The sequence below is a fragment of the Oncorhynchus tshawytscha genome, linkage group LG32 (assembly GCF_018296145.1).
Source record: "Oncorhynchus tshawytscha isolate Ot180627B linkage group LG32, Otsh_v2.0, whole genome shotgun sequence".
Taxonomy (NCBI): Eukaryota; Metazoa; Chordata; class Actinopteri; order Salmoniformes; family Salmonidae; genus Oncorhynchus; species Oncorhynchus tshawytscha.
Window position 1 is genome coordinate 1,668,909 of NC_056460.1, and position 23,312 is coordinate 1,692,220.

The following is a 23,312-nucleotide window of genomic DNA, read 5'->3' on the forward strand; positions in this document are numbered from 1 at the left end:
GCTCCACTGACAATTCCTTCGACCTCATGGCTTGGTTTTTGCTCTGACATGCGCTTTCAACTGTGGGACCTTATATAGAACCTTATATAGTGTGTGCCCAAATCATGTCCAATCAATTGAATTTACCGCAGGTGGACTCCAATCAAGTTGTAGAAACATCTCAAGGATGATCAATGGAAACAGGATGCACCTGAGCTCAATTTTGAGTCTCATAGCAAAGGGTCTGAATACTTATGTAAATAAGGTATTTCTGTTTTTCATTATGCGTTATTGGGATGTCATTATGGGGTATTGTGTGTAGATCGATGAGGAACACAATATTATTTAATACATTTAGAATAATATTTATATAATAATAATTATAATAAGGCTGTAATGTAAAAATGTGGAAAAAGTCAAGGTGTCTGAATACTTTCTGAATGTTCTGAATATGCTGTTGGTTTACTGTTATAATACATGTTGTATGACTACACCAATACTGTTAAAGCAATGATGCAGAGAGGTAGAAAATGCATGACCAACCTTGCTGCTAGAGATCTAGCTACTGGGTGTGCAGGTTTCTGTTCCAGCCCTGCACTATCACCTGACATTGTGCTGATTATTTGGATTAGACACTATTCAACTATTCAATCATGTCTTGTTTTGGAGTCAGATGGATGCCTAAACCCACTGCCCATTTCCACAGGTGTTCTTCATGATATGAAATAAAGGGCTGATTCATAGAATGAACTATAGTGCCTTTTTGAGTCATTGAACATTCCCTGTTTGTTTGTTTTATTGTGTTGTTACTCTAATTTAGTCTGATATTACACAATCATTGTTTAATTCTGCTACATTTAAAAATTATTTTATTAATTTAAGCTTTATTTAACAAGGAAAGACCGTTAAAAGCCAATACTTATTTACAATGATGGCCTACCGGGGAACAGTTAACTGCCTTGTTCAGGGGCAGAACGACATATTTTTACCTTGTCAGCTCGGGATTCGATCCACCAACCTTTTGGTTTCTGGCCCAATGCTCTAACCACTAGGCGACCTGCTGGCCCATAGGCGTGTCCAATGTAGACATGATTGGATTAGTATTGACCTCATAGCCGTGTCCAATGCACTTGTACATGTGGTTTGCTAATCCTCCCACATTGTTTCCATTTTGCTGAGATGTTTTCTCCATTTGAAATGATACGGTTAGAAATAGGTAAAGACCTCACACATCTGAGAACTTGTGTGTGTTAATCATTAATTAATAACTTGAAAGAAAACAAAAGGCTGATCGATACTGATCAGTGATTAGTCTCATAATGAGGCTCACCATGTTGAAGGAGACCAGATTAGACTCATAATGAGGCTGACCATGTTGAAGGAGACCAGATTCGACTCATAATGAGGCTAACCATGTCGAAGGAGACCAGATTAGACTCATGATCAATGGTGGAAAAGGTACCCAATTGTCATACTTGAGTAAAAGTATAGGTACCTTAATAGAAAGTTACCCAGTAAAATACTACTTGAGTAAAAGTCTAAAAGTGTTTTTTTTTTATATTTAAGTATCAAAAGTAAAAGTATGAATCATTTCAAATTCCTGATATTAAGCAAACCAGACGGAACCATTTTCTTGTTTTTTTTAATTTACAGATTTAATTTTAATTTACACACTCCAACACATTTACATCATTTTACAAATGAAGCATTTGTGTTTAGTGAGTCCTCCAGATAAGAGGCAGTAGGGACGACCAGGGATGTTCTCTTGATAAGTGCTGAATTGGACCATTTTCTTGTCCAGCTAAGCATTCAAAATGTAACGACTACTTTTGAGTGTCAGGGAAAATGTATTGAGTAAAAAGTACATTGTTTTCTTTTAGGAATGTAGTGAAGTAAAAGTTGTCAAAAAATAAAATAGTAAAATAAAGTACAGATACCCCAAAACAATTACTTCAGTAGTACTTGAAAGTATTTTTACTGAAGTACTTTACACCACTGGTACTGTGTTACAGCTGCTCTCTACTCCTCAATGTCAGGAACCAGACCAGGTACTGTGTTACAGCCGCTCTCTCCTCCTCAATGCCATGTACTAGACCAGGTACTGTGTTACAGCTGCTCTCTCCCCCTCAATGCAATGAACTAGGTCCAAAGCCCTCTCCTCCGTGGTTTCCCCAACCTAAACTCACTGAGATGAGGTCCAAAGCCCTCTCCTCTGTGGTTTCCCCAACGTAAACTCACTGAGATGAGGTCCAAAGAGGTGACGTCTATTAGAGGTGGTATAGTTAACCACATGAGTATTCTTGCCTGAAGACTTGTTAGGTTCCCAAGCACTTTAATTTGGCCTCCATGTTTCATGGAAAGAAACCGCAAAGTTTAGCCCAGAGTGTGCCAGGTGGACATTGGTTTTGATTCAGACCCTAACAGTGTGCCAGGTGGACATGAGATTTGATTCAGACCCTGCCAGTGTACCAGGTGGACATTAGGTTTGATTCAGACCCTGCCAGCAAGGCCAGAATAGCTCTCTCTCAATCATATAGAAAATTTGTGGGCGGAACTGAAAAAGCGTATGCGAGCAAGGAGGCCTGCAAACCTGACTCAGTTACACCAGCTATGGTGGAGGAATGGCCCAGATTCACCCAAGTTATTGTGGGAAACTTGTGGAAGGCTACCCGAAATGTTTGACCCAAGTTAAACAATTTAAACCTGTTGCGACCCTAGGGGCAGTATTTTCATTTTTGGAAAAAAAACGTTCCCGTTTTAAACAGGATATTTTGTCAGGACAAGATGCTAGAATATGCATATCATTGACAGCTTAGGATAGAAAACACACTGACGTTTCCAAAACTGTAAAAATATTGTCTGTGAGTATAACAGAACTGATGTTGCAGGCGAAAGCCTGAGAAAAATCCAATCTGGAAGTCCCCCATATTTTGAAAGCGCTGCGTTCCAATGAGTCCCTATTGAGCTGTGAATGTGCTATCAACCAGCTTACGCTTTCTACGTATTCCCCAAGGTGTCTACAGCATTGTGACGTAGTTTTACGCATTTATGTTGAAGAATAGCCGTAGGCGGCTACATTGCGTAAGTGGTGATGGCTCCCAGGGTGACTCTCGTGTAAAATACAGAGGTAGCCATTACTCCAATCGGTCCTACTGAAAAACCAATTGTCCCGATGGATATATTTTCGAATAGATATTTGAAAAACACCTTGAGGATTGATTATAAACAACGTTTGCCATGTTTCTGTCGATATTATGGAGCTAATTTGGAATATTTTTCGGGGTTTTCGTGACTGCAATTTCCGGCGATTTCTCAGCCAAACGTGAAGAACAAATGGAGCCATTTCGCCTACAAAAATAATATTTTTGGAAAAAAGGAACATTGGCTAGCTAACTGGGAGTCTCGTGAGTGAAAACATCCAAAGCTCATCAAAGGTAAACGATTTAATTTGATTGCTTTTCTGATTTCCGTGACCAAGGTACCTGCTGCTAGCTGGACAAAATTCTATGCTAGGCTATCGATAAACTTATGCAAATGCTTGTCTAGCTTTGGCTGTAAAGCATATTTTGAAAATCTGAGATGACAGGGTGATTAACAAAAGGCTACGGGGTGAACAGCAGTGGCTCGGTGGTTGATGTCCTTGATGTGTCTCAATATATTTCATTTGTGATTTTCATGAATAGGAATATTTTCTAGGGATATTTATGTCTGTTGCGTTATGCTAATTCGTGTCAGGCGATGATTACACTCCCGCATGCGGGATGGGGAGTCAGTAGAGGTTTTAAAGGCAATGCTACCAAATACTAATTGAGTGTATGTAAACTTCTGACCCAATGGGAATGTGTTGAAAGAAAGAAATGCTGAAATAAATCATTCTCTCTACTATTATTCTGACATTTCACATTCTTAAAATAAAGTGTTGATCCTAACTGACCTGAGGCAGGGATTTTTTTACTAGGACTAAATGTCAGGAATTGTGAAAAACTGAGTTTAAATGTATTTGGCTAAGGTGTATGTAAAGTTCTGACTTCAACTGTACCTCATCCCCATAGTGTTATTTATTGTTTTGCTCCTTTGCACCCCAGTATCTCTACTTGCACATTCATCTTCTGCACATCTATCACTCCAGTGTTTAATTGCTCATTTGTAATTACTTCGTCACTACGGTCTATTTATTGCCTTACCTCCCTAATCTTACCTCATTTGCACACACTGTATATAACCCTTTTCTCTTGTTTTATAGACTGTACGTTTGTTTATTCCATGTGTAACTCTGTGTTGTTTGTGTTGCACTGCTTTAATTTATCTTGGCCAGGTCACAGTTGTAAATGAGAACTTGTTCTCATCTGGCCTATCTGGTTAAGTAAAGGTGAAATAAAAAAATATAAAACATATGTGATAATTCAAAAACATAACTGGTTGTGCTTATAGGTTACCAGATCTTCAATACAACTAGCTTACTAAGTCTTTAACCACACTGTATCTTTACACTGGTGAGTAAAAACTCATGCTTCCTACACTTTAACTTGTCTGAAGACAAAATATACATTTTACTCAACTGCGTTACCCACTCCAGTCAGCAGATGGCGATGTGCGACTTTAAGGCAATGCTGTTAGTGTGACATATAATCTAGTGGACAGAACGCTTCTTTCAACAGCAACAACAGTTAGTCAGACACCTCGGTAGCTTGCTAGACAAAGTAGACGAAACAATAAAGTTATTTAGATGCTTAGTGTATATTAGCAACTGTGTTTTAAACCCACTTCTGTCGTCTAGTTAGTTATCCGATTTAATTTCATATTTACGGTGTTGTTGTTATTAGTCAGCTAGCGGTTTGGTTAAGTTAGCATTAGCATAGCTAACATCCCCGACCATGAGATCACTAAGCTACTCTCCTCCTGCTAAAGAAGAGGGGGGCTGCTGAACGGAGAAAGAGGGTCTCGTCAAAGAGGAGGAGGAAGAGGGGGCTGTTTCAATACAAAAACAAGTAGAGGGTGAGGCTGTTACCGTGAAAGAATAAGAGAAAGACGTTTCAGAGAAAGAAGAGGAAGACACGTTCAGAGTGAAAGAGGAGGATGTTACAGTAAAAGAAGAGGAGGAAATGAAAGAGGAGGATTCCGTTTTTGGAGTGAAAGAGGAGGGGGAGATGATTGTCACATGGAAAAAGGAAGAGGAGGAGGAAACTGGATATCTGGGCCCGGTTTCCCAAACACATCTTAAGGCATCCAATGTTTCTAACGATTAATTTAGCCATATGATGTTTTTGAGAAACCGGGCCGTGATTAACACTCGTAAGTACTGTCTTAGCGAAATCTGCAAAAGCTACATCCATATTTTGACTTTATTTTTTTTTATTTATAGCCATTGATTCTTGAAGAATTTAACACATGCTTCATGAGCTAAGTTCAACTGTTGTACCCCATCAGAACCCAAATTAGCCACTTTTACTCTGTTTAGAAACAATGTAAATCAACACTGTATAGGCTCAACATGGTTAAAACTATAATGTTGATATCATGGATGGGTAGTCCTTGCATCCATAGGTCTGTCTATGAATTTGAAAGTAGTTACATTTCTCCAACCCCATCATCTTATTACCAAAACAGTGTTTGAACTGCAGATTAGTTGGTTGATTGATGTGTGGATATTTTAAACAGCAACAAAATGGCTGCCCAGAGTGTAACCACTTTCAAATTCATAGAGAAAGCTATTGTATCAACCTTAACCCAACACCTAGCGACTTCATCAAGAATTTCAGACATCTTGGTGTAGCAGTTATAAAGTGTTGGCGAAACATGCCTAGATTCAATTACATTCATGAATTGGTTTGAAACCTTTGTTTTAAACCCTTCTCAAAGTTGGTGCCTTGACGGATTTGTAAAAAACATTTTGTCCTAAAACACTATTTATTTTTATTTTTAAATGTAACCTTTGATTAACTAGGCAAGTCAGTTAAGAATACATTCTTATTTACAATGACTGCCTACCTCAGATGAAGCTGGGCCAATTGTGCGCCGCCCTATGGGACTCCCAATCACGTCCAGTTGTGATACAGCCTGGATTCAAACCAGGGTGTCTGTAGTGATGCCTCAAGCACTGAGATGCAGTGTCTTAGACTGCTGCGCCACTCGGGAGCCCCTTAATCATGTTTTAGTGCTGTCCCCAACTAAAATAAATCTTGGTCAACCAAGAGCCATCTGTTTTTTTCTACCAATCGCTCCATGTGTAAAAAAAAAAAATAATAATAGCCAAGCAAACAACAAGCAAACATTGCAGCCTGTAGGCAGAAAATATCCTGATAAAAATAAATATCCTACAAATAACATTGGCTGTACTTGGCCTGTCTACAACAAACTTGAGACATTGAATCAACTATCAACTGGGTCCTCCGAAACTTGTGATAGCAAGCTTGCGACATTGTATAAAATATTCTCGGCCCTCCGAGTTTCCCGCGCCATTGAGTTTGGGACAGACACAGCTGTCGGCTATTTGTGCAAAGGATAAGAGGTATTCCGTTATTTTATGACATTTCCACTGGAACAGAGCATTACATTTTCACTTTCATGCTGAGTGGTTATCGAAAGGGAGAGAGCTGGAAATATTTTACAAAAATACATTGAGGAACTATTGTCATATGGAATTGATTATGATTAGACTTTGTTTACTTGTTGTTTGATTGGAAGAAAACATTTATTTGAGAAGCTCCACAACTCATTAGTGGTGGTGCTTTAAGACAATCAGAAATACTATCAGACATCCCTAAATGGGCACATTTATAGGCCTACATTTGCGCTCAGGCCAGGTAGACTAGTCCTACTTCTATATGTGTAATCAGGTATGCATCCTTACTCAACATTGACAGGAGTGTTTCAAACAAAAGACAATGAATAAATTGACAGAACTAACGCATCTTGCGGGATAAGGTCTGGGTGGTCTGCCATGGGCCGTTTCATTTAGTGTCCGTTTGGCTCGGCAAGGGGAATGATTGTATTTTCCCATAGTATGTTTTACCGAAGTTGACAGACTGAAAGGGAGTGTAACTTTATGACTATTGTGGATTCGGGCTAAACTTTGAACATTGAGATATTAAAGACATGATAGATCAGACACAGAGTATATAAAGGAGTGAGATCTGTAGAAAGACAGAGTGGCTGTGGAATGTGCTGGGTGGACGGGAGGAGATCACAGGATTGCTTTAGGGCAAGCAGATGGACATCTCTGGATTAGGCGAAGGAGGGGTTGAGGTCAGGAGATCAGGTCAGATCCCCTGAAGGGAGTAATAAGGGTTTTGTATTCTGTTACCCTTTTCCTGTCGACCCAGAAGATGTAAGGATTGGAGAGGAGGAGTGTCCAAAGTGGGGTATATATTAGAGGTCGACCGATTAATCGGAATGGCCGATTAATTAGCGCCAATTTCAAGTTTTCATAACAATCGGAAATCGGTAGTTTTGGGCGGCAAATTTTTAAAACTATTATTTTATTTTGATTTTTTAGTTAAGAACACATTCTTATTTTCAAATACAACCTAGGAACGGTGGGTTAACTGCTTTGTTCAGGGGCAGAACGACAGATTTTCACCTTGTCAGCTCGGGGGATCTAATCTTGCAGTTTACAGTTAACTAGTCCAACGCAATAACAACCTGCCTCTCTCTCGTTGCACTCCACAAGGAGACTGCCTGTTACACGAATGCAGTAAGCCAAGGTAAGTTGCTAGCTAGCATTAAACTTATCTTATAAAACACAATCAATCATAATCACTAGTTAACTACACATGGTTAATGATATTACTAGATATTATCTAGCATGTCCTGCATATAATCTGACTGAGCATACAAGTATCTGACTGAGCGGTGGTAGGCAGAAGCAGGCACGTAAACATTCATTCAAACAGCACTTTCGTGCGTTTTGCCAGCAGCTCTTTGTTGTGCGTCAAGCATTACGCTGTTTATGACTTCAAGCCTATCAACTCCCGAGATGAGGCTGGTGTAACCGAAGTGAAATGGCTACTAGAGGGACGGAAGCTATACTGTTACACTGGCAATACTAAAGTGCCTATAAGAACATCCAAAGGTCAAAGGTTAATGAAATACAAATGGTATAGAGGGAAATAGTCCTATAATTCCTATAATAACTACAACCTAAAACTTCTTACCTGGGAATATTGAAGACTCAGATTGTAACTCCCATCCCGTGTCCGGGATCGTTGTCATTATCTGAAACTAATTAGCATAAAGCAACGGACATAAATATTACTAGAAAATATTCCTATTCGTGAAATCACAAGTGAAATATATTGAAACACAGTTTAGCCTTTTGTTAATCATCCTGTCATCTCAGATTTTGAAAATATTCTTTACAGCCAAAGCAAAACAAGCATTTGTGTAAGTTTATTGATAGCCTAGCATAGCATTATGTCCAGCTAGCAGTAGGCAACTTGGTCACGAAAATCAGAAAAGCAATCAAATTAAATCGTTTACCTTTGATGAGCTTCGGATGTTTTCACTCACAAGACTCCCAGTTAGATAGCAAATGTTCCTTTTTTCCCAAAATATTATCTTTGTAGGCGAAATAGCTCCGTTTGTTCTTCACGTTTGGCTGAGAAATCGACCGGAAATTGCGGTCACGAAATCCCTGAAAAATATTCAAAATTAGCTCCATAATATTGATAGAAACATGGCAAACGTTGTTTATAATCAATCCTCAAGGTGTTTTTCAAATATCTATTCGATAATATATCCACCGGGACAATTGGTTTTTCAGTAGGACCGAGAGGAAAAATGTCTACTTCTGTATTTTACGCAAGAATCACTCTGAGAGCCATCAGGTGACCACTTGCACAATGTAGCCGCTTACGCTCATTCTTCAACATATAGGCGTGAAACTACGTCACAATGCTGTAGACACCTTGTAGACACCTTAAAACTCCTTCATGTATTTTCTGTCATTTGATCAGAGATCTTTTATCAAAGTATCTCGTCACACTGATCACAGGTATAAGGTTTCTCTCCTGTGTGTGTTCTCTGGTGTTGATTCAGCTGGCCAGATTGACCAAAACTCTTCCCACATTGATCACAGCTATAAGGTTTATCTCCGGTGTGTGTTCTCTGGTGTGATATCAGGCCGGTTGACAAAGTCAACTTACTCCCACATTGACCACAGCTAAAAGGTTTCTCTCCTGTGTGGATTCTCTGATGAATTTTAATGCCTGATGAGGAGGTGAATCTCTTCCCACAGTCAGAGCAGCAGTGAGTTCTCTTCCCTGTGGATCTCTGCAGGTGTTTCTTGAGGTGTTCTGATCTGGAGAGACTCTTCTCTGCCTCGTCAGCGTCATGAGGTTGTTGAGGCTCCCCAGAGGATCCACAATAGTCCCGTATCTCTCCTGTGCGAACAACAAAGTCAGACAGATGGTTAAAGGTCCACAACAGTGGAAATCCACTGTAAAAAGTGATGACAACAGCGTAGCCATGATGTTGTACAACAATTGACGTCTGTAATGAATGTAATGATTATTTGACATTTGTCTTAAAATGAGCAAGAATAGTCACATTTTGTGTCCTTTTCACATCAGTAGTAACATCTAAGATTGCAGACTAGATATACTTTATTCATGTTGTTGAAACTCTAAGCAGTGTGCCCGACGACTTTTGGTCTCCAATATAGGACCATTTCTGTGTTTGCTAAAATTGCGGCATGAGGGCGATGCACATGCAATTTGGTGGCAGAAACTTGTCCCCACTAATGAGGAAACCAATAGTATTGTATGTAGTATATCTGCCTGGAACAAAAATGGTGAGCAAAGATTTTAGTTTTTCACAATGTATTCTGAAGGTGAATGGGGGAAAACTCAGGGGAGTAACCTCCATTTCCAGGTTGCTTATGAGTGCATTTCACACTACTTTGGATTAAATTGTAAGGCTCGTTTGAATGTCCTGCTTAATATAATGTTTGTGTCATCATTGCAAATCAACCGCTTTGTACTTAAAAAAAACACTTCAACCAGTAAAATGCTCTTTGGCTAGCTTTTCCATCAGCCAGACAATGAGCGATTGTACATGGTTTGCCAAATTGGCCCATAACTTCACCTAACAACAAATATAGGAAAATAGCTTTGTGTTTGTACAATAGCCTATCCATCAAGGAACAGTTCTATACATTATGACCAAAGTAGGGATGTTGGATCCAACGTGTAGCACGGCATAACTGTCTTTACAAGAGTAATGAATGAAGAAGCACTTTAGGCCATAGTAGCCGAAGTAATTACAATTTAGCAAATGAACACTGGAGAGATAGATGTGCAGATGATGAAGTTCAAGCAGAAATACTGGTGTGCAAAAGAGCAAAAAAGGTCAATAAAAACATGGGGATGAGGTAGGCAGTTGGATGGGCTACGTACAGCTGCAGCCATCGGTAAGCTGCTCAGATAGCTGATGCTTAAAGTTAGTGAGGGAGATATAAATCTCCAACTTCAGCGATTTTTGCAATTCGTTCCAGTCATTGGCAGCAAAGAACTGGAAGGAAAGGCAGTGTTGGCTTGGAGGATGACCAGTAGATATACCTACTGGAGCGCATGCTACGGGTGGGTGTTGCTATGGTGACCAGTGAGCTGAGTTTTTTTTTTTTTTACCTTCATTTAACCAGGCAAGTCAGTTAAAGAACAAATTCTTATTTTCAATGACAGCCTAGGAACAGTGGTTTAACTGCCTGTTCAGGGACAGAATGACAGATTTGTACCTTGTCAGCTCGGGGATTTGAACTTGCAACCTTCCGGTTACTAGCCCAACGCTCTAACCACTAGGCTACCCTGCCGCCCCAGTTAAGGAGGAGCTTTACCTAGCAGAGACTAATAGATGACATGGATCCAATGGGTTTGGCGACGAATATGTAGCGAGGGCCAGCTGACAAGAGAATACAGGTCGCAGTGGTGGGTGGTATATGGGGCTTTATTGACAAAACGGATGGCACTGTGATAGACTGCATCCAGTTTGCTGAGTAGAGTGTTGGAGGCTATTTTGTAAATGACATCGCCGAAGTCAAGGATCGGTAGGATAGTCCGTTTTACGAGGGGGTTTGGCAGCGTGAGTGAAGGAGGCTTTGTTGCGAAATAGGACGCTGATTCTAGATTTAATTTGGGTTGGAGATGCCTAATATTAGTCTGGAAGGAGAGTTTACAGTCTAACCAGACACCTAGGTATTGTAGTTGTCCACGTATTCTAAGTCCGCACCGTCCAGAGTAGGGATGCTAGTCAGGCGGGTGAGGGCAGCGATCGGTTGTTGATTGATCGGTTGTTCTTATCGGCTGTTGAGTCTGCCGATAAGAATACAGTGATTGACAGAGTCGAAAGCCTTGGCCAGATTTCCGTCAAGATAGAACTGCCAAAGGGGGAGGAGTTGCAATCTACTGCAGAGATTTAATTTGGGTTGGAGATGCCTAATATTAGTCTGGAAGGAGAGTTGCACAGTATTGTCTTTTATCGATGGCGGTTATGATATCATTTAGTACCTTGAGCGTGGCTGAGGTGCACCCGTGACCAGCTCGGAAACCGGATTGCACAGCAGAGAAGGTACGGTGGGATTCAAAATGGTCAGTGATCTGTTTGTTAACTTCGCTTTCGAAGACTTTAGTAAGGCATGGCAGGATGGATATAGGTCTGTAACAGTTTGGGTCTAGAGTGCCACCCCCTTTGAAGAGGGGCATGACCGCGGAAGCTTTCCAATCTTTAGGAATCTCGGACGATATGAAAGAGAGGACGAACAGACTAGTAATAGGGTTTCAACAATGTGGGCGGATAATTTTAGAAAGATAGGGTCTAGATTGTCTAGCCCAGCTTATTTGTACAGGTACAGGTTTTGCAACTCTTTCAGAACATCAGCTATCTGGATTTGGGTGAAGGAGAAGCTGGGGAGGCTTGGGGAAGTAGCTGCGGGCGTGGAGAGCTGTTGGCCGGGGTTGGGGTAGCCAGGAGGAAAGCATGGCCAGCCATAGAGAAATGCTTGTTGAAATTCTCGATTATCGTGGAGTTATCGGTGGTGATAGTGTTTCCTAGCCTCAGTGCAGTGGGCAGCTGGGATGAGGTGCTCTTATTCTCCATGGACTTTACATTGTCCCAAAACTTTTTGGAGTTAGAGCTACAGGATGCAAATTTCTGTTTGAAAAAGCTAGCCTTTGCTTTCCTAACTGACTGTGTGTATTGGTTCCTGACTTCTCTGAAAAGTTGCATATCGCGGAGACTATTCGATGCTAGTGCCTGTACTCCACAGGATGTTTTTCTGCTGGTCGAGGGAAGTCAGGTCTGGAGTGAACCAAGGGCTATATCCGTTCTTAGTTCTACATTTTTTAAAAGGGGCATGCTTATTTAAGGTGGTGAGGAAATTACAATTAAAGAACAACCAGGCATCCCCTACTGACGAGATGAGATCAATATCCTTCCAGGATACCCGCACCAGGTCGATTAGAAAGGCCTGCTTGCAGAAGTGTTTTTGGGTGTTGGACAGTGATGAGGGGTGGTCGGGCCAATAACGGATGCAGGCAATGAGGCAGTGATCGCTGAGATCCTAATTGAAAACAGCAGAGGTGTATTTGGAGGGCAAGTTGGTCAGGATAATATCTATAAGGGTGCCCATGTTTACGGATTTAGGGTTGTATGTGTGGGTTCCTTGATCATTTGTGTGAGATTGAGGACGTCTAGCTTGGATTGTAGGACGTCCGGGGTGTTAAGCATATCCCAGTTTAGGGCACCTAACAGAATGAACTCTGAAGATATATGGGGGGCAATCAATTCACATATGGTGTCCAGGGCACAGCTGGGAGCTGAGGGGAGTCTGTAACAGGCGGCAACAGTGAGAGACTAATTTCTGGAGAGATTCATTTTTAAAATTAGAAGCTCGAACTGTTTGTGCATGGACCTGGAAAGTTTGACAGAACTTTGCAGGCCATCTCTGCAGTAGATTGCAACTCCTCCCCCTTTGGCAGTTCTATCTTGACGGAAAATGTTGTAGATGGGGATAGCAATTTCAGAATTGTTGGTGGCCTTCCAAAGCCAGGATTCAGACTCGGCAAGGACATCAAGGTTGGCGGAGTGTGCTAAAGCAGTGAGTAAAACAAACTTAGGGAGGAGGCTTCTGATGTTAACATGCATGAAACCAAGGCTTTTATGGTTACAGTAGTCAACAAATGAGAGCACCTGGGGACACACAGGGCCTGGGTTAACCTCTACATCACCCGAGCAACAGAGGAGTAGGATGAGGGTACGGCTAAAGGCTATCAGAACTGGTCATCTAGTGCGTGAACAGAGAATAAAAGGAGCAGATTTCTGGGCGTGGTAGGATAGGCATAATGTACAGACGGGTATGGTAGGGTGCGGGTACAATGGAGGTAAACCTCGGCATTGAGTGAAGATAAGAGAGGTTGCATCTCTTGAGGCCCTAGTTATGCTAGGTGAGGTCACCGCATGTGTGGGAGTTTGGACAAAAGAGCTCTCTGAGGCATGTTGTATGGGACTAGGGGCTCCGCAGTAAAATAAACCAATGATAACTACCCTAAACAGCAGTATACAAGGCATATTGACATTAGAGAGACATAAAGCGAGGCATAAAGCAATCACAGGTCTTGATTGGGAGAGCTAGCTAAGACAACAACGGCTAAGACAACAGTTAATCAGCTAAGACAACAGGTAAAATGGCGATGAATGGGCAGAGAGGGTCAGTTAACTACACACAGGTCCTGAGTTCGAGGCTGGGACCGACAGATAAACAAAATAAACAAAATGGAGTACCATGATTAATGAACAGTCCAGCAGGCATCAGCTATGTAGCCAAGTGATCAGAAGGTCCAATGAACAGCAATACATGAAACAGGGAAGCCGTTAGGTAGTCGTTACTCTGCTGGCCGGGAGATGCGCCTGGCTCAAGGCTAACTGGTGCTATCTTTGGGACATGGGTGTCATCAACGTCTGGCAAAGGCCGGTTGAGGGCACATCGGACGGAATTATGTTCGACAGACCAGTCGTGATGGATTGGCGGGCCTTCGCATCGACAAAGGGTCAGGCCAATTGGCAAAAGAGGTATTGTGGGTGGAGTAATTTTGTTTACTAGCAGGGAGATGCATCTGGCTCGAGGCTAACTGGCGCTAGCTTTGGGACAAGGGCGTTAGCCACTATAGCCACTCCGGTGCAAATGTCCAGAGCTTTTACGGCAGGAATCCGGTGATGTAGTGGATTCTAGTCGTCTTAGTGAAGAGTCTGGGACGAATCAGCTGTGTAGCCGAGTGATCATAGGGTCCACTGAGCAGGCCGGGAGATGGGCCTGGCTCAAGGCTAGCTTCGGGGCTGGGCCACTCGGTGGCAGCCAGCTAGTTGCGATTATCCGGTGTAATGTTCCAGAGCTTACGGCAGGAATACGGTGATGTAGTGGAGACAAACAGTCCAATATGCTCAGGATTGATATCGCGCTGTGCAGACTGGCAGGTATTATCCAGGCTAAAAGCGGCTGGTGTCTGAGCTAAAGGTGAAGGCCGCTAGCCGTGGCCAACAATGACTAAATAGCTAGTAGCTAATTAGCTGGTTAGCTTCTGATGGAGGTACTAGCTATAAGGTCTAAAAATTAGCAGATCCGTATCACATTGGGTGAGGACGGTTGCCGGAAGGTATATTTAATTAAAAAATTGAAAAAGAAATCGAAATATATTGCAATAAATAAAAAAAGACGAAAAAAAACAACATTTACAAAAACAAACTTGACTTACTGCTACGCCAGCCCCTCCTTCTACAGGTGATGAGCGTGAGGCTCGAGTTTATTCCTTAAATTTAATACAGCTCTTCAACGACCCAGGAAGGTGTTGTACCTCGGTTCCCTCCTTCACGGAACAGTAGTTATAGCGTTACGTTATAATTTTTCATAGTAAATAACTCACGGACACTAGAGAAGTTTAACCAAGTTGAATTCTTCCCAAAGGGTCATTACAGCTTTAATTCAGACAAAAACATGTTCTCACCATCACAAGTATATATACTAGAGGTCGCCCGATTATGATTTTTCAACGCCGATACCGATATAAGTATTTATATTTACTTCGGATCTGGAATCCCTCAACTGAAGCTAGCCAGCTAACTACCAGAAATCAGTCAGCAAACCATTGTCAGCGGTCATCAGCTAACCTTCAGCTCGGAAAGCTCTCGCCAGTTCGAACAATGTGACTCTAACCAGAGCATAACGGACCTGTTATTTTTATCCCCGGACTCCTACCGCAAACTGAACATTTTCATCTGGATCTTCACAACTAGCTAACCGCAATCCCGGATGACTACTCCTGGCTAGCATTTCAATCCTAGAGCAAGCACCAATTTAGCTTGAGCCGGCCAGGGTTCCTGTGCTACCACCGAAGCATACTCCTGGGCTACAATATCGGCCTGCTAGCTACCTAGAGCTACTTGTGACCCTACTAATTCCATGACTGGTCTATCGACGTCACCGCACGAAGAGGCAAAAACAGACTTACCCCCATTGCGACCCCCCCCAAAGGCTAACTTTCTAGCCCCTGCTATCTGCTTGCTTGCTAACCCGGTCTGCTAACTGCTAAACTGTTGGCCCTGGTCTACTAACTGCTAGCCCATGCTAACTGCTTGCTTGCTACACCGGCCTGCTAACTGCTAGCTTGTTTAGCTCCGGCCTACTAACTGTTAGCTTGTTAGCCTGCTAACTGTCTGAATCACCGTGTCCCCAGCCAGCCCAACCACTCACTGGACCCATATGTTCACTTGGCTACGCATGCCTCTCTCTAATATCAATATGCCTTGTCCATTACTGTCCTGGTTAGTGATTACTGTCTTATTTCACTGTAGAGCCTCTAGCCCTGCTCAATATGCCTTAACCAACCATGTTGTTCCACCTCCTACATATGCGATGACATCACCTGGTATAAACATCTCTAGAGACTATACAGTCTATCTCTCTTCATTACTCAATGCCTAGGTTTACCTCCAATGTACTCACATCCTACCTTACCTTTGTCTGTACACTATGCCTTGAATCTATGCTATCGTGCCCAGAAACCTGCTCCTTTTACTCTCTGTTCTGAACGTGCTAGACGGCCAGTTCGTATAGTCTTTAGCCGTACCCTTATCCTACTTCTCCTCTGTTCCTCTGGTGATGTGGAGGTTAATCCAGGTCCTGCAGTGCCTAGCTCCACTCCCACCCCACAGGTGCTCTCATTTGTTGACTTCTGTAAACGTAAAAGCCTTGGTTTCATGCATGTTAACATTAGAAGGCTACTCCCTAAGTTTGTTTTACTCACTGCTTTAGCACACTCTGCCAACCCAGATGTCTTAGCCGTGTGTGAATCCTGGTTTAGGAAAACCACCAAAAATCCTGAAATCTCCATTGCTAACTATAACGTTTTCCGTCAAGATAGAACTGCCACAGGGGGCGGTGTTGCAATCTACTGCAAAGATAGCCTGCAGAGTTCTGTATTACTTTCTAAGTCTGTACCCAAACAATTTGAGCTTCTACTTCTAAAAATGCACCTTTCCAGAAACAAGTCTCTTACTGTTGCCGCTATAGACCTCCCTCTGCCCCCAGCTGTGCCCTCGATACTATAGGTGAACTGATTGCCCCCAATGCCCCCCATCTATCTTCTGAGCTCGTGCTACTAGGTGACCTAAACTGGGACATGCTTAACATCCCGGCCATCCTTCAAACTAAGCTTGATGCCCTCAATCTCACACAAATTGTCAATGAACCTACCAGGTACAACCCCAAATCAGTAAACACGCCACCCTCATAGATGTCATCCTAACTAATTCACCCTCCAAATACACCTCTGCTGTTTTCAATCAAGATTTCAGCGATCATTGCCTGCATCCGTAATGGGTCTGCGACCAAACGACCACCCCTCATCACTGTCAAACACTCCCTGAAACACTTCTGCGAGCAGGCCTTTCTAATCGACCTGGCCGGTGTATCCTGGAATGACATTGACCTCATCCCGTCAGTAGATGATGCCTGGCTATTCTTTAAAAGTGCCTTCCTGACCATCTTAAAGAAGCATGCCCCTCTCAAAAAATGTAGAACTAGGAATAGATATAGTCCTTGGTTCACGCCAGACCTGTCTGCCCTTGACCAGCACAAAAACATCCTGTGGCGTTCTGCATTAGCATCGCATAGCCCCTGTGATATGCAACTTTTCAGGGAAGTTAGGAACAAGTATACACAGGTAGTTAGAAAAGCTAAGGCAAGCTTTTTCAAACAGAAATGTACATCCTGTAGTACAAACTCAAAAAAGTTCTGGGACACTGTAAAGTCCATGGAGAATAAGAGCACCTCCTCCCAGCTGCCCACTGCTCTGAGACTAGGAAACAATGTCACCACCGATTGAGAATTTCAATAAGCATTTCACTACGGCTGGCCATGCTTTCCACATGGCTACCCCTACCCCGGTCAACTGCCCGGCACCCTCCACAGCAACCCGCCAAAGCCCCCACTATTTCTCCTTTACCCAAATCCAGATAGCCGATGTTCTGAAAGAGCTGCAAAATCTGGACCCCTACAAATCAGCCGGGCTAGACAATCTGGACCCTCTCTTTCTAAAATTATCTGCCGAAATTGTTGCAACCCCTATTACTAGCCTGTTCAACCTCTCTTTCGTATTGTCTGAGATTCCCAAAGATTGGAAAGCTGCCGCGGTCATCCCCCTCTTCAAAGGGGGTGACACTCTAAACCCAAACTGCTACAGATCTATATCTATCCTACCCTGTCTTTCTAAGGTCTTCGATAGCCAAGTTATCAAACAGATTACTGACCATTTCGAATCCCACCATACCTTCTCCGCTATGCAATCTGGTTTCAGAGCTGGTCATGGGTGCAAATCAGCCACGCTCAAGGTTCTAAACGACATCATAACCGCCTAAGAGACATAAGAGACATTACTGTGCAGCCGTATTCATCGACCTGGCCAAGGCTTTCGACTCTGTCAATCACGACATTCTTATTGGAAGACTCGACAGCCTTGGTTCCTCAAATGATTGCCTCGCCTGGTTTACCAACTACTTCTCTGACAGAGTTCAGTGTGTCAAATCGGAGGGCCTGTTATCTGGACCTCTGACAGTCTCTATGGGTGTGCCACAGGGTTCAATTCTCGGGCCGAGTCTCTTTTCTGTATACATCAATGATGTTGCTCTTGCTGCTGGTGATTCTCTGATCCACCTCTACGCAGACGACACCATTCTGTATACTTCTGGCCCCTCCTTGGACACTGTGTTAACTAACCTCCAGACGAGCTTCAATGCCATACAACTCTCCTTCCGTGGCCTCCAACTGCTCTTAAACCTCTTGATCCTACTTGAGACGCAGACGTCCCACCTAGAGCTCTGGAAATGCAAATGCGCTACGCTACACGCTAATAGTATTAGTTAAAACGCAAACGTTCATTAAAATACACATGCTTGGTATTGAAATAAAGCTACAGTCGTTGTGAATCTAGCCACCGAGTCAGATTTTTAAAATGCTTTTCGACGAAAGCATGAGAAGCTATTATCTGATAGCATGCAACACCCCAAAAGACCCGTAGGGGATGTAAACAAAAGAATTAGCATAGTCGGCGCCAAACAAACCGCACAATAAGATATAAAACATTCATTACCTTTGACCATCTTCTTTCTTGGCACACCTTGATGTCCCATAATCAATACTGGGTCTTTTTTTGGATTAAATCGGTCCATATATAGCCTAGATATCGATCTATGAAGACTGTGTGATAAACAGAAAAAAAGTAGCGTTTCATAACGTAACGTCATTTTTTTAAAGTTAAAAAGTCGACGATAAACTTTCACAAAACACTTCGAAATACCTTTCTAATGCAACTTTAGGTATTACTACACGTTAATAAGCTATAAAAATCATCAGGAGGCGATGTAAATTCGATAGCTGGTCGTGTGGAAAAAATGTCCGGAAAAACACAGAGACAATGCCTCAGGTTGGTGGTCGGAGGGAATCGGTTCCCTTTGGTCGGATCTACCAAGAATCAAATCAGAATCAAATGAGAAGACTCTATACATCCTGTGGAAGCTGTAGGTACTGCAAGCTCGGCCTCATTTAATATGGTTCACCTTTAACAATCCATGGAAGTGGCGCATGGATATTTTTTTCCATCTCCAGTGATCAGATTTTCCTGCGCTTTTCGATGAAACAGACGTTCTGTTATAGTCACAGCCGTGATTTAAACAGTTTTGGAAACGTCTGAGTGTTTTCTATCCACACATACTAATCATATGCATATACTATATTCCTGGCCTGAGTAGCAGGACGCCAAAATGTTGCGCGATTTTTAACAGAATTTCCGAAAAAGTAGTGGGGAGGCTTAACAGGTTTTAAACGCAAGTAAAACTAAATGCATGCTTTTCAATCGATCGCTGCCCGCACCTGCTCGCCCGTCCAGCATCACTACTCTGGACGGCTCGGACTTAGAATACGTGGACAACTACAAATACCTGGTTGTCTGGTTAGACTGTAAACTCTCCTTCCAAACTCACATTAAGCATCTCCAATACAAAATTAAATCTAGAATCGGCTTCCTATATCGCAACAAAGCATCCTTCACTCATGCTGCCAAACATACCCTCGTAAAACTGACCATCCTACCGATTCTCGACTTCGGTGATGTCATCTATAAAATAGCTTCCAACACTACTCAACAAACTGGATGCAGTCTATCACAGTGCCATCCGTTTTGTCACCAAAGCCCCATGCACTACCCACCATTGCGACCTGTACGCTCTCGTTGGTTGGCCCTCGCTTCATACTCGTCGCCAAACCCACTGGCTGCAGAATTGCAAAAATTTCGGAAGCTGGAAACTCACATCTCCCTCACTAGCTTTAAGCACCAGCTGTCAGAGCAGCTTACAGATCACTACACCTGTACATACAGGGGCTGTTTACAGATGGGATATCTACCTACCTCATCCCCATACTGGTATTTATTTATTTATTTTGCTCCTTTGCACCCCAGTATCTCTACCTGCACATTCATCTTCTGCCGATCTACCATTCCAGTGTTTAATTGCTATATTGTAATTACTTCGCCACCATGGTCTATTTATTTCCTTAACTTACCTCATTTGCACTCACTGTATATAGACTTTTTGTTTTCTTGACTGTATGTTTTTTTTTTTACTATGTTTTGTTTATTCCATGTGTATCTCTGTGTTGTCGAATTGCTACGCTTTATCTTGGCCAGGTCGCAGTTGCAAATGAGAACTTGTTCTCAACTAGCCTACCTGGTTAAATAAAGGTGAAATAAAATTTAAAAAATACAGAATATTGCAGTACCAAAAAAGCAGATACCGATTAATCGGCCGATTTAAAAAAAAAAAAAAAAAAAACATTTAAAAAAAACATGTATTTGTAATAATGACAATTACAACAATACTGAATGAACACTTATTTTAACTTAATATAATACATCAATAAAATCAATTTAGCCTCAAGTAAATAATGAAACATGTTCAAATTGGTTTAAATAATGCAAAAACAAAGTGTTGGAGAAGAAAGTAAAAGTGCAATATGTGCCATGTAAGAAAGCTAACATTTCAGTTCCTTGCTCAGAACATGAGAACATATGAAAGCTGGTGGTTCCTTTTTAACTTTTTAGTCTTCAATATTCCCAGGTAAGAAGTTTTAGGTTGTAGTTATTATAGGAATTATATGACTATTTCCCTCTATACCATTTGTATTTCATTAACCTTTGACTATTGGATGTTCTTATTGGCACTTTAGTATTGCCAGTGTAACAGTATAGCTTCCGTCCCTCTAGTTAGCACGCGCTAACTAGCTAGCCATTTCACTTCGGTTACACCAGCCTCATCTCGGCAGTTGATAGGCTTGAAGTCATAAACAGCGTAATGCTTTGATGCACAACAAAGAGCTGCTGGCAAAACGCACTAAAGTGCTGTTTGAATGAATGTTTACGCGCCTGCTTCTGCCTACCACCGCTCAGTCAGATGCTTGTGTGCTCAGTCAGATTATATGCAACGCAGGACACGCTAGATAATATCTAGTAATATCATCAACCATGTGTAGTTAACTAGTGATTATGATTGATTGTTTTTTATAAGATAAGTTTAATGCTAGCTAGCAACTTACCTTGGCTTACTGCATTCGCGTAACAGGCAGTCTCCTTGTGGAGTGCAACGAGAGAGAGGCAGGTCGTTATTGCATTGGACTAGTTAACTGTAAGGTTGCAAGATTGTATCCCCCGAGCTGGCAAGGTGAAAATCTGTCGTTCTGCCCCTGAACAAGGCAGTTAATCCACCGTTCCTAGGCCGTCATTGAAAATAAGAATGTGTTCTTAACTGACTTGCCTAGTTAAATAAAGGTATAAAAAAAGTTTTAAAAAATATATAAAAAAATATTTTAAAACAAATCGGCACCCAAAAATACCGATTTACGATTATTATGAAAACTTGAAATCGGCCCTAATTAATCGCACATTCCGAATATGAATATGATGAATATGAATATGATGTCAGTTCGGTTGTGTCATGCCCTGGCCTTAGTTAACTTTGTTTTCTTTATTATTTTGGTTAGGTCAGGGTGTGACATGGGGGTTTTATGTGTTTTGTCTTGTCTATGGGTTTGTATGTTTATGGGGCTTGTCCCTGTCTAGGTAAATTGTATGTATTTGGTTGCCTGGATTGGTTCTCAATTAGAGGCAGCTGTCTATCGTTGTCTCTGATTGGGAACCATATTTAGGCAGCCATATTCTTTGAGTATTTTGTGGGTGATTGTTTCCTGTGTCAGTGTTTGTGCCACACGGGACTGTTTCGGTTAGTTCACGTTTATTGTTTTTTGTGTTCATGTTGAGTTTTCCTTATTAAAAAACATGGACACCTACCATGCTGCATATTGGTCCGATCCTTGTTTCACCTCTTCAGAGGAAGAGGAGGAAATCTGCCGTGACAGGTTGTCATCTGAGACATTCTCATCAATGATAAGATGACATAAACTCTACAGTGGATAGTCTACACATCAGAGTTATCGGATTCACATGGAATTGTTGTTCAATGTAAATGTTTGAATATTCAATTATTGGTGATGGGATGAAATGTGATTTTAGCTTCTAAAATGTGAGATGTGGGTTTTCGTAAGATAGGGCTGCTCAATCAGTGGCCCGCCCTGTGAAGGGACATGGTCTATAAAACTTTTCAAACACACCCTTCTCTCCCTTCCTATATAAGCCCTTGACGACAATAGAACTTCCTGTTCCGAGGACTTGAGGACGACGGTCCTATGTCAGAAGGGTTCAGATAACAACTACAGAACGAAGACAACATCTGCTTTGGTTGCGAATGTTATGAACTTTGAACTCTTATTCACTACAGAAGTGATACCTCCTCGCTGTTGAGTTAGCAACAGCAGATGCAAACGAAGGTTGGGAAGAAACAGACAGAGTATCCTGCTATCACACAACAACGTTACTACAATGTATCCAATTGACCACCAGAGACATTCTTCAAAGGACAGAGGACTCGGTTTGGCAACAGGGTCTTCCATCTACCACCAACCTACTGAAGCGCAGCTCAGAGTAAATATGTATTGCATTTTCATTTTCCAAATGGGCGGTAATTTAGAATGCATAAGATACTGTATTTACAATAGCACAACTTCTTCCATTTGTTCCTTTGTCTTCCCGCTCTTTCACCCAAACCCAGCCCCTTTTCTTTTGTGTAACAAGCTGTCATATCTGTTCCGCCCGCTAGGGACGTTTTCCTTCATGACGTAATGTGTAATCAAGTTATGATTGAATTATGTGTATGTGTAATTCTGTGTGATTAGTTCGGTATTTAGTAAATAAATTATTAAACCCAATTTTGTATTGCTGATTCAAATTGTTAGCCAGGGTTCTTGCAGATAACCAAGAATTTACAACCTTCAGATGAGACTGAAGTAAGATGACGATTGATATTGACTGCTATTGATGTAAAATATTACTAGGTCTTTAAGAGTCTATTCGGAAGATAACAGCTCCATAAATATTATTTTGTGGTGCCCGACTCTCTAGTTAATTACATTTACATGATTAGCTCAATCAGGTGATATTAATTATGGAGAAATTATTTTATAGAATAGCATGTCATATCACTTAATCCGGCATAGCCAAAGACATGACAGTGGTGACCTAACATAATCATTTGTGGTGCTTTTGCTTAAAAGCATTTTTTAAATCAGACACTGTGGCTGGATTATTGAGAATTGTATCTTTAAAATGGTGTTAGATACTTGCATGTTTGAGCAATTTTAATTATGAGATTTTTGTTTCGAATTTGGTGCCCTGCACTTTCACTGA